This window comes from Chrysemys picta, chromosome 1, assembly GCF_011386835.1.
Source record: "Chrysemys picta bellii isolate R12L10 chromosome 1, ASM1138683v2, whole genome shotgun sequence".
Classification (NCBI taxonomy): domain Eukaryota; kingdom Metazoa; phylum Chordata; order Testudines; family Emydidae; genus Chrysemys; species Chrysemys picta.
Window position 1 is genome coordinate 34,363,763 of NC_088791.1, and position 17,190 is coordinate 34,380,952.

The 17,190-nt window shown below is 38.1% G+C and overlaps 1 protein-coding gene and 1 long non-coding RNA gene across 12 annotated transcripts in view; one reads left to right on the forward strand and one right to left on the reverse strand.

Annotated features, from left to right (window-relative positions):
* Window positions 1-17,190, forward strand: part of TAFA5 (TAFA chemokine like family member 5) — a 582,613-nt gene that overhangs the window by 141,831 nt on the left and 423,592 nt on the right. The window lies entirely within an intron of this gene.
* The window catches only part of LOC101944515 (uncharacterized), a 31,361-nt gene continuing 15,661 nt past the window's right edge, over window positions 1,491-17,190 (reverse strand). For 4 of the 5 annotated variants that reach the window (XR_006173043.2, XR_006173045.2, XR_010589852.1 and 1 more), the window contains 3 exons: window positions 3,776-3,876; window positions 3,493-3,646; window positions 1,491-3,360 (listed from right to left, as the gene is read on the reverse strand). This is a non-coding gene — a long non-coding RNA (uncharacterized LOC101944515). Of the gene's footprint in view, window positions 3,361-3,492; window positions 3,647-3,775; window positions 3,877-4,346; window positions 5,935-17,190 lie in introns of those variants that run through there. The other variant, XR_006173042.2, reaches the window with a different exon arrangement.

Consider the following 17,190-nt stretch of genomic DNA (forward strand, 5'->3'; position numbering starts at 1 on the left):
TGGTACCAGGCCACCATAAGGTCTCTGTTAATCTTCTCCATCATATTGCCAAAAAAGTGGAAGTGGTAATGGGGGAAATTGGCTTGGGTGCTGTGGTGTATTGAAAACTGTGTGAAAATTACAAGCTATCACTTTAAATTTCAGGGGGTATCCTACTCCTGCTTGAAGGCTAGGGGCTCTGCAGGGAAGCATGAGGTCTGGGTCTAGTAGCAGTGAGTTGTGGCCTCTCTATTTTAGGGAGCAGCCTGCTTTGTGTTTCTTTGTTTTGGGGTTCTTGTAAGTTTATCATTCTGAATTCTAAGAAATAAAGTAATTTTCTACTGCGACCTTCCAGCAAGAGTTCTTCATGTTTGTATGTTGTGAACATAACAAATGGTAGATACCCAGATTCCTTTCTAATGACTGAGGAACCACCCACAGTAAGGAGCCAGCTTCTCCCAAACCATTTCATATTGAGGACAATGTGGTTTAGTCCAGGTTGATACCAGGGCCTCAGTTGAGCACCTACAGTAAAAAAGGTTGGGGGGAATACTCGTAAATCAGTGACTTGCCTCCTGGACATATGTGACTCTGGTCCTCTGGTCTTCATCTGGGAACACAGCAGGTGATAGAGCACACAATTACCATTCATCTTCAGTCATTGCTGATGCCTTGACAACAGATTTTGAAATGGCATGCACACACCATCCTACCGGATGGGATGTTCTGAACATTGTGTAGATTAAACTACTGGTGATATAGTGAATACAGTGCCAATTGTACTATACACTGTATTACAGTGGAATATTCTTGGCCTACACTAAGTTGCATTGAAATTGTATGCCCCTAAAGATGGAGGCCATACAAGAACATAGATGGTTCGGTAAATACTCTATTCAAATTGAGTATACTGCATAGGAACTGCTGAAATGATGTTTTTCATGTGTGTTGTGTGCGTAAGGCAATAGATATTTTTCAAACAAGAATTTTTGCTTTGCATGACTTAATTATACTTCCCATTTAGCATCTTAAACTGACAGTACATTCGGTAGGGTGGAAAGAAATTGTTTGTCTTTATCCATTTGCCATGAGTTCTCATTAATGATCTAAAACATTTGGCAATGTCATCCACGATAATAACCCACAGGTGGATGTTGTTGTTTGTATTACCATAGCTCCTAGGAGCCCTAATCATGGACCAGGATCCCGGTAGGGTATTCTTTTTTTATTTTATTTTACTCCTTGTGATTCGTCATTCTACCAAGGTCCTCCACAAACTAAGGGAGTGGGAGATGGTGGTGGGCAGAAGTGCCTTCAATATGCTAGCAAAATATTTTCCTGGTTGCTCTTTACATAACATGTGGAGGTGTTACCCCAAAAACTGATTCCTAGAATGACCTGCCTATTGCTCCCTTAAGTTATCCTTTTTGAGGTTTCAGTTTGTGAGGTTGTTAAGGAAACACTAAAGGACACAGATATGACCTGATAAAATGATTGACACAGACAGTATGTTTTTTCCAAAACAAAATAATTTTATTAATGTAACTAATAATCCCTAGTATAATAAAAATAAAAAGTAAAAATCAGACACAATCCCTTACTGCAAGTTAAAGAGATCCAAACCACAATAGTGTTCAGTTTAAATTATTCTAAGCAATGCGCTTTGCTACAGGTGGCCAACCTGTAAAGCACCGACAGCAATTCTTAACTTGTACTTTAAATTCTTCATAGGTAAAATACAATTAAAATACACACATTTCAGACATACACATATCTATTGTACTATACAATAGTAGACAGTAAACGTATAGTTTAAAAACTGACACGCTCATGCTATCCATTGATTCAGGGACTTTTTACAAATGTTGCGGTTTGCTGCTGCTACGGTAGCTTTTCGTTCCCAGTCTGCTCCCTTTCTCTGTTTGCTGTTACTGTGGCAGCTCACTTCTGGCAGTTTCTCTTGCTCTATCCTTTTGTTTCAATTGTTGCAACTGTTGTGGCTGCTGTGGATATTACTTTGTCTGAAGCTGCTGTAGCTGCTTTCTTCAGCAGCACTTTCTTCGGAGTCTTTCTGAGAACTCTTCGGAGCTCTTCTGTCCTCTTAGCCAGCCTTCCGATCTCTCCCCAGCAGTTCTTCCAGCAGCTCTTTTTCTGGCTCTTGACTGACTTCTGCCTGTTGGCAGCTGACCTTTATACTGTCCTATTGGGACTTCCTTATATACCCTTAAGCAATTACCTCATTCACACATGCTCAGTAACAGCCATGACCTCAGAATTATGACTGACCATTCTGACCTTTAGAACAAGTTGTAACCAGTATGGATGAGCTGTGGCCAGCCAGCAAGTCAGCTAGCTGATCTTTCTCTCACCCCATACTGCATATGCTCAGTAGCTACCTACTGGTATCCATGTACGTGCTCATTGCCGTTGTTGACCTCAGAGCCATGATTCCTTTGTCTGTCCCTACAGCTCATACTCCAGATTTGGACCCTTTCATGGCCATACCTTATTTTATGTTATTTTCACTGTTGGGCATGCTCAGCTCAGAGATTTCTCCGCTCTGGTCATGTGACCTATATCATCCATTGGCAAATGACCTGCAGCTTTCAGTTGGTGAAGTGACTCCTGCTTATTCAAGAGAGAAGCCAGAGACACAAAATGGTGGTTAAGAATTTCTTTGGTATCAGAGGTGCTGCTTGCAAACTACACTGAGGGGATTCCATGAAATATTTGTCAGGTTGTAGTCTCCAGTGTTTGCACCACTGCGGCTAGTAGTCACTAATCCATACCTTGCAGATTAATCAGCATCCACTGGATTGTGCTCCTGTCTATAGGCAATGGCGATACTGGTACATCAGCAACATCCTCAGTGATAGCGCACTTCAATTGTTAGGGCAAATATCTCTGTGAGATCATTGGAAGCTGACATAACATTTGTTTACACCTCTAGTATCACCTTGACCTATTGGTATAATTGCCTTGGAAAGGCCTCGGATGGAGAACTCTAAATTTTTACTAGGTGCTGCCATGATAGATATGCTGCTCAGCAAACCTTCTGCCATCACTTCAGCAAGCTGGGTTCATTGACAGCTGTCATTACATGACATGGAGCCTATATCAGTCTGCAAGTTCAAAGAGTGCACAGTTACACCTGGCACATATACCTAACTAACTGTTCTTTCTTGAGTCAAAAGGCTCTTTGATCAGCATTGCCACTGAGATGAACTCAACAGCTGCCACATGCACCAAGGGTTCCTGAGATGAATCAAGCTCCATAAACGGGACTGGCAGATTAACTTCTAATGATATTTCCAGCTTCAGTGTAGGGGTCATGACTTGATCTTCTTCACTGTGGAAGAAACATCTCCCAGATGGTTTCACCTGTAGAGGTGAAGATAAAATATTAATACAAGAAACTGTACTCTAGGCATATTAGTAGACAGAGCATGTATTTCTCACACTTGTGACAAACTGCTTACTGTCCTGATTACTGAAGGTGAAAGTAATACATACTAGCAGAGGTTTTTCTACATTTTTCAGAATGGTTCCTTTGTGAGATGCAGCGCTCAGAATAGTTTCCTTCCTTTTTAGTGGTGGCCAAGTTGGATGCTGTTCCTGTGCTCTTTCTTGGGAACTTATCTGTGTTGTTCAAACACCACTTTGTCACCTATCAATTAATTAGAAATTTCATGTGCAAGGTTACTTTTAACGATCTTTCTGAAGGCTTTTAATTATGTGTTACTATTACAAATTTGATGTATGGATTTGATGTGCCCCCCTAGATCTCTATCTTTACCTTTACGGATCTTTAGGGGATATGCCTTGTTTGGAATAGCTTCTCCAGAGTCAAACAAATCTCCATCCAATAGTTCTCTCCTGACATTGTTCACAAACTCTCTGAAAGATATGAAAGAAATAAGGGCTCTTTGGAGGTTATGAATGGGTTTATGTGGGAAGATAATCAAATTACAAAGAGCAGTTCAATTTGAAGGCTAGTTTTGAGAGTCATTTCAAGTAAACTTCACTATGCAGAGACTTTTTATTTGTGTTGACACTAATGAAAATTTTCATTTGATTGGACATTGATGGTTAGTTTATATCAACCATGACCTTCGCAAGATGTCTCTTGGATTAGCCATCTAACTCCTACAATGTCCAAGATTTCAACCAAGCTGTGCTACTCAGAATAGCAGCCTCAAAACCACCAAATCCTGAATGTTCTTGCAGGAATTGGTATTTATTTGACTACATCAAGACTGAGATCTCTGCTTGCTTGGGCTCTATTTGACAGACCTGGATATAGAAATTCCCTTAATTATTTGATACTGTGTTACCACATGAAGAGAAATAACTTCAAGTGCCAATACCTCTGTATGTAAGCAGAGTTCCTTCATCATGGGAAATGGCTTCAGATGCCAACACCTCATTAACTAGCTTGTTGACTCCCTCTGCTTGTGAGCTGATATCAAACTTCAGCAAAGTGGAAATGTAAATCCTGTTAAGGTATATGTTGTGCACCAAATCAAGCAGCTCATTTTAATAATTAAAGTACAATTAATTGCCATTGGTACAATTGTTGTTGATTCCTCTCTGCCATATTAGTAGATGATCAGGAAGGAATTAACCTGCATGGTATCACTGAGTTTTTGTTAGCAAAAAATAATAACGATTGTCCGTAAAGTTTCTCTCATTAATATACTGTTCTAAACAATAGGCTTGGGACAGGGTAGCAATAGGTAGGGCAGGGAAGCAATTTCACAGGCAATATTCTATTAATAGGCCACTGACATAAAATACTCCACTTTCTCCCTGGATTGTTAGCATGGTATAACACTGTAGAAGGAATTTTGGAGAAAGATTGCCATGTTGTGATGTCCACAGCAGTGGCTACTAGATGTGCCATGGGCTATCAGTACTATTAAAGCACCTGAGTGATATAGGCTGCTGCCTTTTTACTTATAATTGAGATATGATTTGAAATTTTGGCTGTGAACTTATTACCAAGTATGCACCCCACAATCAGAAGATACTTAATGGATACATACATTTTGTAAATCCCAGATGCACAGTATTTTGCTAGTAGCATAGTTTCTCTTGCTGTCTGCTTTTGCAGATAACTTCAACATGGAAGAATTCTGCACCCACACACCACTAGCAACTAGAGAAGTTAGACGGGGTCTATTATTCTATTCCTGCTGCTGAACATATATGGAGTGTTGCTATCTGTTTTGAACCATGCGTCAAGTTAGGAACAGTTGTCTTGCTTACTTCATGTCTTTAGAAACCCTGGAGGTATCCACCCTTGGGGGATACATTGTTATGCCTCATTATTTTTTACTGCAGAGAAAATCATATGCAGCAAATCTTGGCTACTTTTAGAAGTAGGATGATAGAATGTTGGGAGGGGAAACAATTTTGGAAAATTATAGAAATTTGTCCCACTTATTTAAAAAAAATGCAGAGAAGTCAGTGAATAGCTTTTCAGATACAGATTTTCTATTCATTACATTGAGCAGAGTTGACTTTTTTTTCCCACTTCCCTTAATTATAATAACTATACATACCACAATCGGCACTATGCTTTCCCAGGACAATTTCCAATGATTCTCCCCACCCCCACAGCCTCTTCTTTCTTTGAAGTAATTTCATTTTTCATGCATTAGATGTCTTAAAGCATTTTCATCTTTAAAATTTTGAGTTACAGGAGGGCATGAGGGTGTACTGTCAATGGTTTTCAGGTTCCCAGCTAAGCTCAGTATTTTTCTGTCACTCAATGCATTTTAATTCATACTGACACACTTTCTTATGCCTGTTCTTTTTCAATTATATATCTTCAACCAAACCAATAGGTATACACAAAAAACAATGTATTTTATTGAAACAAGTGAATATACGTTGAAACCTATATAATGTTCTTCAGAACAATTTGTTTAAATTTGTATTTAGAAATTCAGTGTGAGTCCAATTAGTGCTTTTAATTTGTACTGACCAAAGCATATCAGTCACAACCAAAATATTGTCTCTACAAATTGTCTAAAACAATTATTTTCTAACATTATTTTTACCTATACTTGTTATCAAAAGCTTTATCAAAGGAGTAATCTGATTATCAGATTAGGATTCAGATTGCATTCAATCTGACATTCATTCAAGAGCCTGTCCCTCAACTGTATTTGTGTATAATTTAGATCACTAATTTTAGACCAAAATTTACTGTTGTTCTGAGTACACAAACCTGGTGTCATCTCATGGTTTATGACTATTAGTTATTGACATCACAAATGCAGATTCATAGAATTCATGTTAAAGAAAGCTTTATGTTAAATTAGATGTCCATATATGTAATGATCAAAAGTGGTGTACAGGTGGTTTTGAAATAATACAAAGATTAGAATTTTTATTAACCCATCTTTTGGTTTCTCTGGTCTGTGTAATGATATACAAATAAGACTCTGGTAGTGAAACAATTATTTAAAACCTGTCATGCATACACAGCAGTACTTATTGCCATGATGGATTGATTTAAATCACCTTTTAATCATGATTTAAAAGAGCAAGCAAGGAAACCTTGATTTAAATAATTAATTTTTATTGTATTTTGTATTTGTACTTTTTAGTTATTTTCCTTAAGAGAAAGTGATTCTCATTAGTTGGTAACCATGAAAAATATATGTTTTGTAATAAAATATAGGCTTTACACTACATTTGGTAATTCCTTTTGCTAACCAGGATAATATGCTATATATATACATATTTATTAAAACAATTGTATATATTAATTTACTTTTATTCAGATACTTAATTTTTACATTTTTATTACATAGAAAATAACGAATGATGCATTTCTTATTACTAGATGATGACTGATTTTTTTTCTTGTGATTTGTGTCAAGTTTTATTTGTATGAAAGTTCAAATTCAGTTAAAAATGCACAAAACAGCACTTAATTCTTTTGTTATTAAATAAAACACCCTTAAGTGCTGGATACATAAACGTTTTGAGAGAAAAAAAGTTTATCAAAACATTCTTTCCATTTAAAACTGAATGATTTATTAAACAAATTAAGTATTATCTGTGATTCATGAATTGAACTGATAGTTTTTGGTCACCATGTCCTTCAAGATTGTAGAACTAATATATCTTATTCTCTCACACCTAGTTTTTATTCATAGACTAGAAGAGGAAAATGAGCTTTCCTGCTTCTTCAGCTCTCATGGTGGTGTATCTGCAGTGGAAACACTTGGGGCTTATGGCAATGTGATGCAAGCCCAGTTGTGTAGTACATGGACAGTTGAGACTATAGTTGGATCCACCACATACTGCATTCATTGTGCTGCTCATAAATTAGAAGAATTCATGATGGCTGTGCCACTGGAGAAATTTTGTCAAAGAACCTGCTTAACAGAGCCTGTCACCATCCTCAAAGTCTCCAGTAACATGGTTTTAAATTAAGGTATCCAACATATGTACACATGTTTTGCATATGCACATATGTCCTTCTGGACTGAAAGCTGAAGAGCCAAGGACTAAGTATTGCTGTCATTGCTACCTATACACATGAGCATTTTCACTCTTTATGCATCAGTCTCTTTCCATAATCAACTTATTTTAAATCACAGTAATCTTTGGCAAAACCAACTTCTTGTGGGTTCACAATGGCTTTCTTTTCCTGACTGCTAAAAGATCAGATACTCAGTCTTATTGTCCTCTTCATGCTGCTGTAGTGGTACCCTGGGGCAAAAACCGCTTAACGAGGTAGCTGAGGATTTACCTTGCACAGAGGAAACCGAGGTGACAAAGCTGGGGTGGCTGGCAATATGTCACCAGCTCCTGGGATAGCTCAGTGGTTTGAGCATTGGCCTGCTAAACCCAGGATTGTGAGTTCAATCCTTGAGGGGGCTACTTAGAGATCTGGGGCAAAATCAATACTTGGTCCTGCTAGTGAAGGCAGGGGGCTGGACTCAATGACCTTTCAGGGTCCCTTCCAGTTCTATGAGATAGGTATATCTCCATATATTATTATAATCAGAGGCAAGCAGAATGGCCCCTAGCAGCTTTTACTGCTGCTGGAAATCGGATAGTCCTGAAGCTGCTCTGATTTGTGCTTGGGCTGAAGTGACTTCCAGCCACCAGAATTGGAGGGGAGCTGATGGAAAGCTACCCATCTTCATATCACTGTTCCCCCACAGGTGAATGTTATGCTGCTCTGATACCCTTGAGGATTTGTTCCAAAATAAGCAAATATCCTTCAGGTTGGATTGTCATAAAAAATCTACAGTGGATTTGCAACCTTTTCCAAGGTAGCCTTGATGGGCTTTTATCATCACATATCAGATTTCAGATGTCTGCAGTTTTCCTGAGCACACCCGGGTAAAATCAACCCTTTCTGTCCTGTTGTTTCCTATAGAAGGCTAAAATTATCACCACAAGAGGGAGTTATGATATTTCCAGTATATATATTTCCTTTGTAATATCAAAAGGGGGCAAATATAAGTTCTCTTTAGCTGTTATTTTTCACATCTTTAAATTTCACAAGGGTGCTGCTCAACATAAACATTCAATAAAACAAGTGGACAGTAACTTCTGGACCATTTTTAAAAGTCAGCCTAGAGTCTTACACATATTTAGTCTTGGCATTAAGCCTGGACTTTTCATCTTTCTCTTGTCAAGTGTGGGCCTAGCCAAGCTAAAAAAGCAGAGTAGATTTTGATTTAGTTTTGCTCTCTAGGTATCATTCCTGCATCTGCTCCTATTCCCTAGCACATTTAAGCTGAGGCACTGCAGTGCATCAGACATTCTGCTGCAGACCTTTCTTTACAGTGCTTATAAGAGGAAACATTTCAACACAGAGAAATGTAATGTTTTGAGTGAAAATGCTGAGCAACATGTACTATCTATTTAAACAGTGCCCTCTCTATAACATTTGTTTAATTAGCTGACTTGCACAAAACAAACTTATTTTGCGTGCACAAACGAATTGTAAGAACTCTTAGTTTTTGCAGCAACTTCAAGCACCTGAATACCAATTTAACACTTGTATTTTTGTAAAAGAGAATCTGTTTTCACTGCCATATAAGCAGAAAGTTTAATAATACCATCAATATTTTCAATCCATTGTAAAGTACTTTATTACATGTACATACATGTACATAATCTGAATTTGAATAATTTTGATTTTGCATCCTTAATCTATTATGAATTTTAGATACTGAAAATGAATGCATTACCCTAACTTTTGAGTTGTTTAATCAACTACTTAACTATTAGTCATAGTCAAGGATTTAGAAATAGCTCTTTTGTGTGGTTATAGCTAGACTTGCATCATTGTGGTGCTGAAAGGACAGCTCACAGTAGAACTATTATCAAACTAGTGTCTCCTCAAAATGTATTATTTTACTATAAAATGTAACAGCTTAAGTATCTGAGATGTTGAAGTTATCATAATTTACGTATTTATCCTTGTATTCAAGTACTAAAAAGAAAATAATAAGAAATCTTAAGTGATTACTTGCAATTTTTCTGATTAAATCTTGTGAAACATATTACAACATCTCAGATCTTACAACAGTGGACTTCGTGGGGACAGTGAGTTTTTCTCTAAGAGATTCCTGCTTTGGTATTTTAGTTCAGTGAGCAAATTAAAACACTAGACAATCTCCTTTTTTCAGCTATAGCACCAATTAATGGCTTGGCAGGTCACTGTCACTCAGTTTCCCTTCAAATCACTTGTCTAGGTTCATCATATAACATGATCTTATCCTGTCATGTCACTCAATGATGAGAAGTCCAAATTAACTAATCTTGAATTGGACAAAATAGGTTAGCTGAATTACAGTGAGGCAATTAATACATTGCCATACTTCTCTCAAAATCTTTACCTAGTCAGTAAGAATTTCAGCTTGTTGCTCTGATATTTTAAAAAAGCTTGAAAAAAATTCTTCATATATTCATTTTTCACATCTTATACCCTTTACATTCCAAAACATTAGTTCCCCAATCCAGCAAAGCATTTAAACATGAGTTTTTAACTATAAGCATGTGAGTAGTATTGAGAATAAGCATTTTCTTCAATGGGACTTCTTCGCTTAAAGTTAAAACTAAAGATAATGAAGTGATATCTAGTACCTGGAGCAAGGGAGCTGGGACTGAGAATTAGGACACCCGAGTTCTATTCCTAGCTCTCCCAATGACTCACTGTATGACTTTAGGTAACTTACTGACCCTTTTGGTGCCTCAGTTTAACATATATATTGAAAATATTATGTATGTACCGTACTTTTTGTGATCAAATTCGGACCTTAGATACATGGACACAACTCCAGTGGGAGCTGGCAGAATTGCATATCTGTGAGCGGCATTTGACCTTGTAAATTTATAAAGTGCTTTGAAGTCCCTGAATGAAAGTTGCAATACTATTAACATCACTACTTATTAATGTTTAATTATTGAAATGTCTGTAATAGCTTGTTGTCTCTCATGTACCATAGTTATAACCTTCTAAGTTGAAGAGCTTAATTGCTTTCTCTTTCCAAATTTAAATTATACTGCAAGTTCATGTCTTAACCCTCCCCTCTTCAGCTCCCCCCCCCCCACTATTGGGTTACTTATAGAAATGCACTAATTTTGTGGCCATTTTGTAGATTTATATATTTGTACTCTAATTCAAACTCTCAGTGGTGTGTCACTAAAGGAACACATCTTGCTGATCTAAACTTGCACTTATTTACTAATTACACTTTTTATTGTTTCTTTGAAATCTAAATGATTTCATGTAACTACAAAGTTCTAGTAACGAGATGAAGTTTCTACAACTCCTGCCTCTTGAGCAATGCATGTGGTTTTTTTTTCCCAGAAGGATTATTTGTTAAAAATCTCTGTGCTCCGAGGAATTGTTATCATTTCATCAAATCTCTAGGTTCATTAAATTGTTGGCTCTGTTAAGGACTGAAAATCTGTCCATTATATGTAAGCACTATTCTGGATCATTTAATGCTTTCCGGTTAATATATGTCTGCATGATGATAAATTTCAGTTTATGAGCCAAATTCTGCTGTCTGAAATACAACGGTAAACCTACTGATTACAAACTCTCAGTTCTCTCAGTTTAACTGAGAGCTTAGTTTGTCCCTCATTAAATTACACCGTTATTCTTAACAAGTCAAGAAGGGCAAACAACCAGCCTCTTGCTGTAAAGACAAAAATCAGGAGGTACATCATAGTACAAGTCAATAGGGCATTTTTCTGTAGATTTTAAAAATGTGCCAGTGGGAGAAAAATATTTTGATACCAGAAATCATTCAGAGCCCCAATGGGACATAAGCACATAGGTGCATCCTCATCTTCTGTGTATGACGAACAACAAGCTCCTCCCTTGCTGCCCCCATATTCAGTACTAGGTGTGTCCCATTTCAGGTGCCATTGTTTCAATGACCTGTGGCCCTACAATTAGTGTTGCCACATTGGGCTATCACAAAGAGGCTTAGAACTGAATAGGTTAACAACGATTTTTTCTCAGTCATTAAGTCAGCGGTCTGATCTTCAGCACAGCAGGCATTCACATTACACAAAGAGATGAGAGTGGGGATTCTTCATTTGGAGCCTATTTTAAAATCTTTTTTTTTTTTAGGAGAAGAAGAATAGAGGTGCAGGTAAGGCAGTGTACTGACACTCAGGGATTTGGGTCTTGGCTATGCCACAGACTTGCAGTGTGACTTTGGACAAGTCACTTAATATCTCTGTGTATTAGCTAATAATACATCTCTACCACACGGGTGTTGTGAGACTGTATTCATTAATGTTTGTGAAGCACTCTTTTTTGTGATGGGGTCCATATAAGCACTTAGAAAGTAATGCAATCCATTTTGTAACCATGTGCATCTCTCTAAGTAAACCTTTATTTCTGGAAGTTTTTCATAGCTGCTTGCAAATAAATCTTTTTTTTTATAATGACAGAATTAGGTTAAACTGCCTTTTGGTGTGCACTTTGGCTTTAGTATTCAGAATAGGTGTAAACAGATATGAGTTCAAGAGCAATTTCCAAAGCAAAGGAAAATTAGTTCCACAGTCACAGATTTGAATGGAGAAGACCTCCTGGGTCATCTAATTCAAAACATGGAAGAGGATTTACATCTGTATTTGTCTCCCCAATGTTATATCTACCCTACTTTTAAACACTTCTCATTACATTGCCTCCGCTACCTTCTTAGGCAAATCGTTCCATTGCCTAATTGCCTGCACAACTAAACAGTTTGTTCAAATGTCTCGCCTACATTTTTTTTCCATTTTTAGTTTTATGCTGTGAGTTCTTGCTCTGCGATTACAAGCCCCTCTGTTTTTCTGCCTCTTAACTCTGAATTATTTGTAAACCTTTATCATTGTCATAAGGACACAGCAGCTAGATAAGGAAAAGATCTTTACATTTGTCTCCCAGCAAGGGCAGGATACAGTCCCTTGACCAATGATGGGTCATGACACCAGAAAAGTGATAAGCAAACTTCTTACAAAATGACATACTCAAATACTTCTCTACTATATGTTTACATATAATCTTTCATATTATTTATCATTTTGGAGTAAACATTCTATAAAATAAACATAAACATGGTATGTGTCATAGCATACCTTGAGCTAAAAAGGGGTAGAGTAGATGTGCTGGGGTGGGGATTGTGATGAAGAGGCCAACTGCTGGTTCACTAATATGTATCAGCAACTCCTTTCAGGCCTCACAAATTCACTACACCTAACACATGGTTTTCATGGTGCTTATCCAAAAACTGTCTTATAAGGGATCGAATGAAAGCCAGTGACACATTGGTCACTAATATTGTGAAATGAATGTGTTAATGGAATTATGAATACTTACTGATATTATGCTTTAAAGGCTGTAACCAAATGTAGGGAATCTAGTTATCTCCCTGCCTTTAATGTAAAGTAAATATTGGGAAACCAACACAAAGGAAGCTGCATTTTCATGCAAGTCAACAGGAAAGGCCAGGACAATCTAAAATCAGCATGGGAAGACACCAGAGACTAAAGCCACACGAGGTTCTCTTGTCACTGGGGTAAAAACATTGAGTTTTGGGGAAATATATGAAAATATGAATGAAAAAGACATTTTGAAATCCATCACTGAGGAACACTCTTGGTGGAGGGGAGTGATTCACGAAAAATCTGGATCCTGATTTGACTGAAAATCAACAAACTGCAAAAGGCCTCTGAGGGTGAGAAACTGTGTTAGTCAAAGTATTGTAGCTGAGGGTACGTCTATACTTACCTCCGGGTTCGGCGGTAAGTAATCGATCTTCTGGGATCGATTTATTGCGTCTTGTCTAGACGCGATAAATCGATCCCGGAAGTGCTCGCCGTCGACGCTGGTACTCCTGCTCCGCAAGAGGAGTAGGCGGAGTCAACAGGGGAGCCTGCCTGCCGTGTGTGGACCTTTGGTAAGTACCTTTAAGTTCGAACTAAGGTACTTCGACTTCAGCTAAGTTATTCACGTAGCTGAAGTTGCGTATCTTAGTTGGAACTGGGGGGTTAGTGTGGACCAGCCCTTAGTCTCTTAGGAAGTAGTACAAACCAATGGCAGCAGCTAAACTTAGGGAAGTAAGGGATTTGGAAGGGTGTGGAGAATGCCAAGAAACCCAGACAAAAACATTGCTGTGTGAGAAGAGCTTTGAATCCTTGGAAAGCTGGGGAAATAAGGGAAGCTGAGGTGGCATGCAGAGTGGAAAGCTAGTAAATTCTGTCCTCCCAGCCAAATAAACGGAAGGCAGTTACTGACATGACTATACCCAAACAGCCCAGAGTCTTTTTGCTGCTGCTAGCCCCCCGGGGAAGAGAGAAGATGGAAGAGGTGATTCGAACAGGGTAGGTATGCTGGCTCAGGCAGTTCCAATGGGTGGTTGTGCTAGCTCAGAGGCTACATCGTTGAATTCAGTGGAGTAACACTGGGATAAATTTGGCCCCTTACCATCTGCATCCCAAAATGGTATTTGTTTAGTTGCGGATGCACATATTGGAATCATAGAATTGTAGCACAGGAAGGAATCTCGAGAGGGCATCTAGTCCAGTCCCCTGCACTCATGGCAGGACTAAGTATTATCTAGACCAACCCTGACAGGTGTTTGGCTAACCTGCTCTTAAAAATCTCCAATGATGGAGATTTCACAACCTCCCTAGGGAATTTATTCCAGTGCTTAACCAACCTGACAGTTAAGAAGTTTTTCCTAATGTCCAACCTAAACCATCCTTGCTGCAATTTAAGCCTTTTTCTTCTTGTCCTAGCCTCAGAGGTTAAGGAGAATTTTTTTTCTCCCCCCTCCTTGTAGCCACCTTTTATGTACTTTGAAAAATTGTTATGTCCCTTCTCTCTTCTCTTCTCCAGACTAAACAAACCCATTTTTTCCAATATTCCCACATAGCACACATTTTCTAGACCTTTAATCATTTTTGTTGCTCTTCTCTAGATTTTCTCCAATTTGTGCACATGTTTCCTGAAATGTGGTGCCCAGACCCGGACACTATACTCCAGTTGAGACCTAATCAGCATGGAATAGAGCATGAGAATTACTTCTCGTGTCTTGCTTACAACAATCCTGTGAATGCATCCCATAATGATGTTTGATTTTTTTTGCAACAGTGTTATTCTGTTGAGTCATACTTAGCTTGTGATGCACTGACTCCCAAATCCCTTTCTGCAGTACTCCTTCCTAGGCAGTCATTGCCCATTTTGTATGTGTACAACCGATTGTGCCTTCCTAAGTGAAATAGTTTGCATTTGTCCTTATTGAATTTCATCCTATTTAGTTCAAACCTAGGGTGGCCAGATGTCCCGATTTTATAGGGACAGTCCCGATTTTTGAGTCTTTTTCTTATATAGGCTCCTATTAACCCCACCCCCGTCCCGATTTTTCACATTTGCTGTCTGGTCACCCTATTCAAACCATTTCTCCAGTTTGTCCAAGTCATTTTGAATTTTAATCCTATCCTCCAAAGCACTTGCAACCCCTCCCAGCTTGGTATAGTCCACAAACTTTATAAGTGTACTGTATATGCCATTATCTAACTCATTGATGAAGATATTGAACAGAACCAGACCCAGAACTGATCCCTGTGGGACCGCACTTGATAGCCCCTTGCAGCTTGACTGTGAGCTACTGATAACTACTCTCTTGGAACGTTTTCCAAACCAGTCATGCACTCCCCTTATTGTGAGCTTTCATCCAGTTTGTTATTCAAGTCTATTCCTGTTGCTACTGTTAAAGCAGCATACTCTCACCTTGTACATATTTTTTACTGGGTATTTTCCCCCGCTAGCCCACAAGTATACAATGGTACACTTTTATCTAAATTAAATCTCATTCTCTTTAAGTGCACCCATCTCTCTACATCCTCCAGGTTGTTCTGCAATTGCAGTCATCTGTGGACTTCCTTTGAAATCCCTTATATTTGGTATTTTGTGCAAATGTGCATTTAAGTGAATCCTAGAGATCATTAATAATACTATTTATTTAATAGTATTGGTCCTAACACGGACCCCTATGGAATTCACTGGATATATCCTCCCAAACTGATGATATACCGGTAATTATCTCTATGGGGTAGATTTTTGGTTTCCTTGGCTGAGCAGGGGAATAAGGGGGAAAAGGTCCCCCTAGTCCTTGTTTGATCTACTGGTATCTTTGGGTCCAGATCTAGTGTGGAACATAACCCCTGCTTTCTAGACACACCCATCTTCAGCAAGTGGGTGGAGAGTGAATGTATGATAGCCCATGCCCCGCCATGTACTCTGGATAGAGTAGCTGCTCAAGTGCAAGAAGAAATTAAGTTACACATGTTCAAGGCTGCAGTAGCTTACTTTCACGGGAGGGGAGGGTGGTGTAGGGAGTAATAAAAAAGCAAGGAAGGAATGCACTTTCCAGAGAAGTTTCACATTCACTTTCTCAGGTTGCTCTTGGGGGAAAATGTAAGTGCTACCCTATAGCCAGGGCTGACCCTAAAGGCTCAATCAAGCCATCTTTTTTACTGTCTGTCAACTAATTTGGTATCTACATTACAGAAGATGCAATTTCGGTAATAGTTTTGATGCAGAGATGTATAGAAAGCCCTACAAAAGTCTAAGATAATTTGAATCTTAAATCAGTTGTGTAGGAAACACAATTAACAATAATTATGTACTCACTACTAAACTTCTACTCAAAAACAGTAATTTAAAAAAATATAAAACTCACAGGATCTATCCTTCTCCTGCCAACTTTCTAGGTAATCATTTTTTCTTTTTACAATGTAATAATTTAATCCTCCTGTGGGGAAATTTTTTTTCCCCTCAGGGAATATATTTCATGGTAAAACAACAGAAAACACCACAAAAACAGTCAAACCAACAATAATGTATCTTCCCTGGTTATTTTTATCTTCTTCAAAGATGGTAGATATTTCACATTTTGTGGCAGGGTAATCCTCTTTGATAACATTGTATTTGTACACACAAATAGATAGTGATATAAACAGAATATTAATATAGTTTGAACAAGGAGTTTACCAGAGCACCTGTCTACAAAATTCAGCTCAGATAATCAGCCAATCAGGAGAGAGAACCGCCACAAAGAAATGCAAATGTAAACTTCTGTTTCTAAGTTTTGAGCATAAATTTCATCTGCACAGGGAAAAAGTTAATCCCACTCAGAATTTTACAGATATATTATTATTTTGATGGCTGCTGTATCAAATTCAGATGACTTCTTGGTGCCATCTTTATGTGAGAAGCAGCAGAGAAAATACATCAGATATTTATCAAAAGGATGAGAACAATTTCCTTATGGCAAAGTACATTGCAATAATTTTTCATAGTAGGAGGGTCAAGGGCTCAAATACTGATCTCATCCTCTTACTCTGATAGGACAATATTGTCGATAAGCACCTTGGTTCCTATGGTTTCAGTTTGATGCCAGTCGTACATTCTTACATCAAACAACTTCTCCCTTGCTAATCTCCTGACTAACCTTAACTCTCAGGCAATAGTCTTCGATGTGCAATTAATCATAGCCATGCCAATACTATCTAATATTTCAGTTTACTACCTGACATATGCACCCACTTCAGTAACTTTTCTGTATTCTTGAAAGATAAAATCAGAGCAAAAGAAAAGTGAAATCCCAGATAAATGTCAGATTTAAAGATCTAATGATAAGGAAAGTGTGTGTGTATGTGGAG